Consider the following 8,872-nt stretch of genomic DNA (forward strand, 5'->3'; position numbering starts at 1 on the left):
CCTCTCTCCAGGCCCTGGCAGCCACCCTTCTGCTCTGCATCTCTCTGGTTTTGACTACTCTAGATACCTTGGTTTGGTTTTAGCTGCTGTGTCCGAGTCTTGTGACTCTATGGACTGTGGCCCGCCAGGCTCCTCTGTCCATGGAATTCTCCAGGCAGGAATACTGGAATGGGTTACCATTCCCCTCTCCAGGGGATTTTCCCGACCCAGGAATTGAACCCGGGTCTCCTGCATTGCAGGCAGATGATTTACTGACTGATCTATGAGGGAAGCCGCTAGACAGCTTACATAAATGGAATCACAAGGTATTTGTCCTTTTGTTACTGGCTTATTTCACTGAGTATAATATCCTCAAGGTTCATCCATGTTGTAGCACGTGTCAGGATATCCTTCCTTTTTGACTGGATAATATTCCATTTTACATACATACCATGTTTTGCTTATTCATCGTTTGTGGGACAGTTGGGTTCTTCGATGTCCTGGATATGGTGAACAACACTGCTATGAACATGTGGGTGTACGAATCTCTGTCTGAGTCTCTGCTTTCTGTTCTTTTGGGTTATACCTAGAAGTAGTATTGCTGGATCACATGATAACTGTATTTTTAGTATTTTGAGACAGAGAATTTCTTTTTATCTTTGCTGAGAGGAGACTGCAGACCCAGCTGTTTCCCCCAAACCCAGAAACTACATAGAGGTTTTTGTGGTGTTTGGAGCCCAAAGCCTGACCCCTGCTCCCAGAACTGAGCCCATTTCCTTCCCTCTGTTTGCCAGTCACGCAGGCGCTGCAGTCCCTTCTGGGACAGAAGTAAATGCCACAGAGAGCAGGGAGTTTCGGCTTCTATCCCCTCCCAGCTAGGACGTGTGGGGTAAACACTCTTGGGCTCACACCCACTTCCCCAGGCCCGAGGCCCCTGCTTCTACTTTCTCTGTTCCCGCTCTGCTCCACCCCAGCTTCCCCTTTTGGAACCTAACCTGTTCTGAGGCCTGAGATCCTCCTACCCAGGGCTTCTCAGCTGCCACCCCTACTGATCTGGGTCCTGCCAGATGTCTTGGGACCCTCACTACCCCCACCCCCTGGGCCAGTATCCCCCATGCCTTCCCCGAGGTCCTGGGACTTGAAGAGGGCTTGCAGCTAACTTTCAGAGCTGCACAAAAGGCGGAGCAGAATCAGACCTTCGAAGCTTCACCACCAAACATGGCTCCTCCTCGACGCACACCTCTCACGACCATCAGGGCTGGTGCTCGAGGAAGAAGTCCCCAGGAGCCTGGGGAAGGCTTCAGGCTGCAGGACAGAAGCCTTCTAACCCAGCAACCAGTGTGCAGAGGGCTTCCAGCCTCCGCCGGCTGGCTCACCCCTGAGCAGAGGTGTCCTCCTCCTCTCTCCACACCGGCCTGGACCCTCCTGACGGCTGGCGTGTCTTCCGTCATCATGGGCCAACTCGCCATGCTGGCAGCCACTGAAGCAGACAGCGAGACCCTGGGCCCACCATGTCCAGCGCTGCCTCGGCATGCCCTTCCCTTCCTGGAACCACCCCGCCCCCCTTGAATGTGGCCCGATGACCCCAGGCCACATGACATCACGTGCCAGAGCAGATGGTGCAAACGCAGCAGCAAGGGCCCCGGTCACCCCGAATCACCCTGACCATTGGTGGCCCACAGCAGGCCGTCACCTTCGGACTCCACAAACCTGACAGGGAGACCGTGGAGAAAACTCCAGCCCTGGTCCTGGCAGGCACCCTCCATGAGGGCTCCTTCCCACAGCACCTCCCCCGCCTCTCTGCGGGCCTGGGCTTCCCCCTCCACAACCCACTCAGCTCTTGAGGGACCAGGGGAGGTCCAGACGGGTGTTCGCATCTGGAAAGGGCTCAGGTGACGGCAACCACAGGCCTGGCTTCAAATTCCAGATCCTCCACTTGCATATTGTGTAACAGCAAAGACCAGTTTTCCAGTCAGAATCTCGTTTTCAAAAATAGAAAGCAGGAGGCTGGGAGAAGGAAATAAGAGCTGAGGGCTCTGAGAAACATCTCAGACACAAGAGGCCCTTGGGAAGCAAGAGCGATAAGAGCGAGCACTTGGCGCGCGCCCAGAGGCCTGTGTTCCTCTATCATTTTCACCAGGACGCCCCTTGCTAGTCCCCACCGTACAGAAGGGACCGACTCCGAAAGGTTAGGAACTTGCCCAAGATCACACAGCTAAGTGATGGCACTAGGATCCAAGCCCCGCTCTGTCTCCAAAGCCCATCTTTTTATTCACCGACCTCTACTGTAATCCTAGGCAAGACTGGGCTGTGCAGAAATCTGTCAGACTTACATTACATCGTCTCCTGAACCAACAGCAGAGAGATGAATTGCCGTTTTCGGGACGTCTCTGGTGGTTTAGTAGCTGAGATTCTGTGCTCTGAATGCAGGGGACCCAGGTTCAATCCCTGGTCAGGGAACTAGATCCCACATGCTGCAACTAAGACCCAGCGCTGTCAATTAGAAAAATAAATAATAAAATAAGCAAAAATATATATTAAAAAAAGAATTGCCATTTTCTCTGGCCTGCTGAAGGAGCAGCAGAGCTGGGCTAAAATCCAAGCAACTCCCCCTTTTCATTGCCCGATCTTAGGCCAGTCCCTTTCACTTTTCTGAACCTCATCTGTAAAGTGGGACTGTGTTTTGTCTTGCTTACTCTTGCTTACTAGTTTTGTCTTGTTTATGAATAGGGAGGATTAACTGAGTGAACCGTTGTATATATATTCCAAGCACCTGCTTGGGATAGGTGCTCAGCGAACACCCTTGATGGTGTTTCTGGAAACACGTGGAAATGTCCCCTCCATCCCATCTCCTCTGCTTAGCAGATGCTCCTCCTGGGTCTGGAGCCCTCTTGGATGCCTCAGGTCTTGAAAATGTCTCTCTCCTTCATTGTCTTACTGCATCCAGCAGAGGTATGGCAGCCTGTCACCAGGACTAAAATACACCATTGGAGGCTGTAAAAACAAGCACATCATTTGACCCAGAAATTCCACCTCAGGAATCTATCCTAAGAAAGGAGTTTCCACCCATCAGTAATGATGCTGATCACTGAGCACCTACTGTGTGCCAGGCCCTGTTCAATATGCTGGAAGTGCAATGGGAGAGGATAAAGCAGACTGGTACCCTGGTCTCTGCCCCCTCAGAAGCTACCTAATTGCTTAAGAGCAATTAAGCAAATAATGGGTTGGCCAAAAATTTCCTTCAGTTTCTAAGTAAAAACAAAAGACACATTTTTCATTTTCATTAAGAACTTTATTCAACAAAATATTCACCATTTTGTTTCACTACATTCTCCATTTCTTGGGCAACTTCATAATTCCATCTTCCCCAAATTTTGAATCTTTTTGAGCAACAAACTGTTCCAGGTACATTTCACAGTCTTTCAGAGACACAGTTTGGATCCCTGGGTTGGGAAAATCCCCTGGAGGAGGAATTGGGAACCTGTTCCAGTATTCTTGCCTGGAAATTTCCATGAACAGAGGAGCCTGGTGGGCTACAGTCCCTGAAGTCACAAAGAGTTGGACACGACTGAACGACTGAGCACACACATAGGGAGCTGAAATTCTTTTCATTAAGAGAATCTTGCAAAGACTGAAATAAATGGAAATCTGAAGGTGCAATGATGAATGGATTAGAACTTCCCAGCCACACTGTTAACAGTTTTTGCCTGGTCTTCAAGGAGATATGTGGTCTTGCATTACCCTGATGGAAGATTACACATTTTCTGTTGACTAATTCTGGATGTGTTTCGTTGAACGCTGCTTTCAGATGTTCTAATCTGGAGCAGTACTTGTTGAAACTAATTGTTTTTCTGGAAGGAGCTCTGAATACAGGACTCCCTTCCAATCTCACCATATATGTAACATCACCATCTTTGGATGAAGACTGGCCTTTGGTGTGGTTGGCAGTGGTTCACTTCAGTTGCCCCATGATCTCTTCATTCCACATTATTTCAAATTAATAATACTGGAATTCAACATGAGGGTAGTGGGACTTACGTCCTTTTTATGCAAAAACTATCAGTATGTAAACATGTTGGGCTTCCCAGGTGGTGCTAATGGTAAAGAACCTGCCTTCCAATGCAGGAGACACAAGAGATGATGGTTCAGTCTCTGGGTCAGGGAGATCCCCTGGAGGAGGGAATGGCAACCCACTCCAGTATTCTTGCCTGAAGAATCCCATGGACAGAGGAGACTCGAGGGCTACAGTCCATAGGGTCACAGAGTCGGACACGGTCGGACACGACTGAAGTGACTTAGCACATCCACTTTTCATCACTTGTCACAATTTGTTTTAAAAATGAAACATTTTCGTTACACTTAAGTAGAGATGGCATACACAAATATGGTCAAGGGGTTTTTTTTCACTTAACTTCTGCGGAACCCAAACCTCAACATGATTAACGTAACCAAGATGGTGTAAATGATTTTCAATGCTTGATTGGAATATTTTGCGTATGTCAGCTATCTCCTGCATGGTATAACACTGATTGTTCTCAATTTCTGTCTTGATTTGATCACTATAACTTCAGCCAGTCTACCCTACCTTGGAGTCTGGTCCAGCAAGAAAGCTCCAGCATGAAACTTTGCAAACCACTTTAGACACATTTGATTAGTCACAGCACCTTCTCCATACACTGCACAAATCTTTGTTTGTTTTTTTGCATTTTCACCTTTCTTGAAATAATAAAACATAATAGGCCAAAAATGTTTTTTTTCTTCCATCTTCAATATTTAAACTATAAAAAAATTCACCGATTTTTAGGTTAAAAAAAAAACGCACGCTGATATGACAGCTATCACAATACAAACTAACGACAGTGCTTCAAATGAAGTTAAAGATAACTAAGCGCTACTAGAGTTATCCTACAGAGAAAAACTAGACAAGTTTTTTGGCCAACCCAACAATTACACAGATAGATACACAACTGCAAGTTGTACTGGCAAGGAGATGGTTTCTATATGTCAATACTAGTACGTTTTGCCTACTCAGTTTTGGTAATCCCACTTCTGTGCCCAGGAATCCAGGAAAATGCTCACAAGGTAAACACCAAATGAAAAGGCAGGATTTGCAGATTTCTGTTGAAAATGATTACTCAGGAACAACTTCTTCGCCTCCTCCTTTTTCCCCTTCAGCAGCTGTATTTATTTATCTACTTATTTATCTGTCTTCTAGTTTTATGGACATACATTAATAACTGATGTACAGTACTGTGTACATTTAAGGTGTCAGCATAATGGCTTGACTTACACACATCATGAAGATTAGTGAATATCCATCAGCTTATATAGATACAAAAATAAAGGAATAGAAAAAATGTTTTTCCTTGTGATGAGAACTCTACAATTTGTTCTTAACCACTTTCATATGTAACACATAGAATTGTTAATAGCATTTATCATGTTCTACATTATATCCCTAATACTTACTTATATTATAAGGAATTTGTACCTTTAGCCTGTCTTCATCCAATTTCCGCCCCCCCACCCCTACTTCTGGTAGCATAAATCTGATATCTTTTTCTATGAGTTTGTTTGCCTGTTGAGATATGACACTATGTTAGTTCCTGACCACAACACAGTGATTCAATATCTCTGTACATTTCAAGATGATCCCCTGGATGATTCTAGTTATGATCTGTCACCATACTAAGATGTTACATAATTATTGACTATGCCCCACACTGTATACTTCTTTCCTATGACTCATTTATTTTGCAAGTGGAAGTTCGTACCAGAGAAGCTTCTTCTTGGAACTTAGGGCTGGACCTGACATCAGCTGGGTCATGGGGCAGGAGGTGGTGTCTATAAATGTCTATGCAATGGAAAAAAAAGACAAAAAGAACAGGTAATGCAGTAGCAAGGAGACTGTCAGCAACCAGAGTGTGGTTTCTAAACACCATTCTCCGATAGAAGGAAATCTTGGCTTCTGGGAGAAATGGCTGATTGTATAGTGGGGGCAGGGAGAAGACAAGATGACCCGGGAGCGCCTGAGCACCAGGCAGAAAGGAAGGGCTCAGAGAAAGGAACAGTGGGGCCATGGCAAAGGGGCCCAGGAGCCAGATGAGGAGCTCCCAAAGCTGGAAGAATTTGAGCAACCAAATAATGTAGTATTAGATTATAATCAAAGTATAAAATAAATATACATGAGTCCACACTGACATGCTGCTACTGCTGCTAAGTCGCTTCAGTCGTGTCCGACTCTGTGTGACCCCACAGACGGCAGCCCACCAGGCTCCCCCGTCCCTGGGATTCCCCAGGCAAGAACACTGGAGTGGGTTGCCATTTCCTTCTCCAATGCATGAAAGTGAAAAGTGAAAGTGAAGTCACTCAGTTGTGTCCGACTCTTAGAGACCCCATGGACTGCAGCCCACCAGGCTCCTCCATCCATGGGGTTTTCCAGGCAAGAGTACTGGAGAGGGCTGCCATTGCCTTCTCCACCATACTGACATAAATAATTGAATAAATAAATGGGGGAGGGACTTCCCTGGTGGTCCAGTGGTTAAGAATCTGCCCGCCAATGTAGATGACACAAGTTTGATCCCTGATCTGGGAAGACTCCACATGCTAGGGAGCAACTAAACCCATGCGCCACACCTACTGAGCCCGCAGCCCACAGCCCGTGCTCCGCAACGAGAGAAGCCACGGCAATGGGGAGCCCACACACTGCAACAAAGAGTTACCACCACCCACTGCAACTAGAGAACGCCCTGGTGCAGCAACAAAGACTCAGCGCAACCAAAATAAATCAAGTCAAATAAATAAATGGGGGGGAGGAGAGACAAATCTAAAAAAAAATAATAACTTCATTTATTTATTGTTGGCTGCCCTGGGTCTCTCTTGCTGAGTCAGGGCTTTCTCTAGTTGCGGTGCACAGGCTTTTCACTGCGGTGGCTTCTCTGGTTGCAGATCAGGGGCTCTAGAGCTCAGGCTCAGTAGTTGTGGCATGTGGGCTCAGTTGCTCTGCATCATGTGGAATCTTCCCGTACCAGGGACCGAACCCGTGTCCCCTGCATTGGCACAGGCAGATCCTTAACCACTGGACCACCAGGGAAGTCCAAGACAAATTTTTCTTAAAGAAGAATTCCAAATAATTTATTTGGATGCTGCCTCCTGGTGGTTAAGGTTACCATCACACTGAAAAGTCATGTGGATATGTCATGTACGCCCCAGAGGATGTGATGAGAAGGGCACCTCACCTGGGAAGTAACCGCCCCTAAAATTCATAACCCCAGTCTAGCCATAGGAAGACATCAGAAAACAGCACCAGCAATAACAACAAATTGAGGGACAATATCTGACCAGTACTCTTCAAGACAATCAAGGTTATAAAAACAAGGTCAGAGAAACGTTGAGAAAGTGTCACAGACAGGACTCATTATGACTAAATGCAACATGGAATCTTTGTTGGGATCCTGGACCAGAAAAAGGACATCAGTGAGAAAACAGATAAAATTCAAATAATGTCTATAGTTCAGTTTACAGCAACGCAGCAGTGTTGGTTTCTTAGTTTTGACAAATGCACCCTGGTAATGAGAGATGATACCAACAGGGGAATTTTAAATTAGCTGAGGGATATATGGGAACTCTCTACTATTTTTGCAACTTTACTATAAATCAAAAATGAAAAACAAATAAACAAACCACCACGCACACTCCCAAGCAGGATAAAGAGTAGAAAGAACACTGCAAAATGTTAGTTATATTTGGGTGGTGAGAAAAGAATGTCCTCTTTTTATTTGTCAAATGTCTTTATTTTTATTTGAAACGTTGGTTATGATTTCTGATTAGAAGTCTTCTGTTACTCTCATAGTGACAAAAACGGAAATAAAGCATTTTGCACAGTATCTATATTACTTCACTTAATTCTCGCAACCAGCTCAGAAAGGTTCTTTCTTCCATTTTACATGTGAGGAAATGAAAACTCAAAATCAAAGTGATTTGCCTAAAATTATGTAACAAACAAGAGAAGGAGCTGGGATTTGAACCTTAGTTGGTCTAACTGCTGAGGGACAGGGAGATGGAAAATTCTTATCCATCTCTCTGCAGTCACCGGAAATAGTTGGTCTCTGTCCTAAGCAGATTTCTCTTTAGCCCAAGGAAGAATTTTTCAGGAGAATTGTCCAGAGGGAAGGAGCATCCTGGAAAGTTAATGAGTTCCCTATCGGTCGAGGACCATGAAGTGTCCCTGAGAGGGATTCAGGAGACCTGATACTCTACCTTCCTCTTCAAACCCAAAGGGCAGGGCTGTGTGCCTCCTGTGAGACTCAGAACTGGACCAGGAGTTCTAATTGACCAGGGCAGGGGATGTGAGTGGGTGTGGTGGAATAACGAGGGCATGGGGGGCAGGGGGGAGTAGGGGATTTCTCCTTCATCTTCATCCTCTTCCCCCCTCCACGATGGAGTACATCACTGATGCCTAGACACGTGGGGATCAGTTTTTATTTACTCAGAGCCTCCCGGGACAGAGGTTCACAACATTGTACAGGAGACAGTGATCAAGACCATCCCCAAGGAAACGAAAGGCAAAAAGGCAAAATGGTTGTCTGACAAGGCCTTACAAATAGCTGAGAAAAGAAGAGAAGCTAAAGGCAAAAGAGAAAAGGAAAGATACACCCATTTGAATGCAGAGTTCCAAAGAATAGCAAGGAGAGATAAGAAAGCCTTCCTCAGTGATCAGTGCAAAGAAATAGAGGAAAATAATAGAATGGGAAAAACTAGAGATCTCTTCAAGAAAATCAGAGATACCAAGGGAACATTTCATGCAAAGATGGGCTCAATAAAGGACAGAAATGGTATGGACATAACAGAAGCAGAAGATATTAAGAAGTGGTAAGAATATACAGAAAAACTA

This window comes from Cervus canadensis, chromosome 24 (assembly GCF_019320065.1).
Source record: "Cervus canadensis isolate Bull #8, Minnesota chromosome 24, ASM1932006v1, whole genome shotgun sequence".
Classification (NCBI taxonomy): domain Eukaryota; kingdom Metazoa; phylum Chordata; class Mammalia; order Artiodactyla; family Cervidae; genus Cervus; species Cervus canadensis.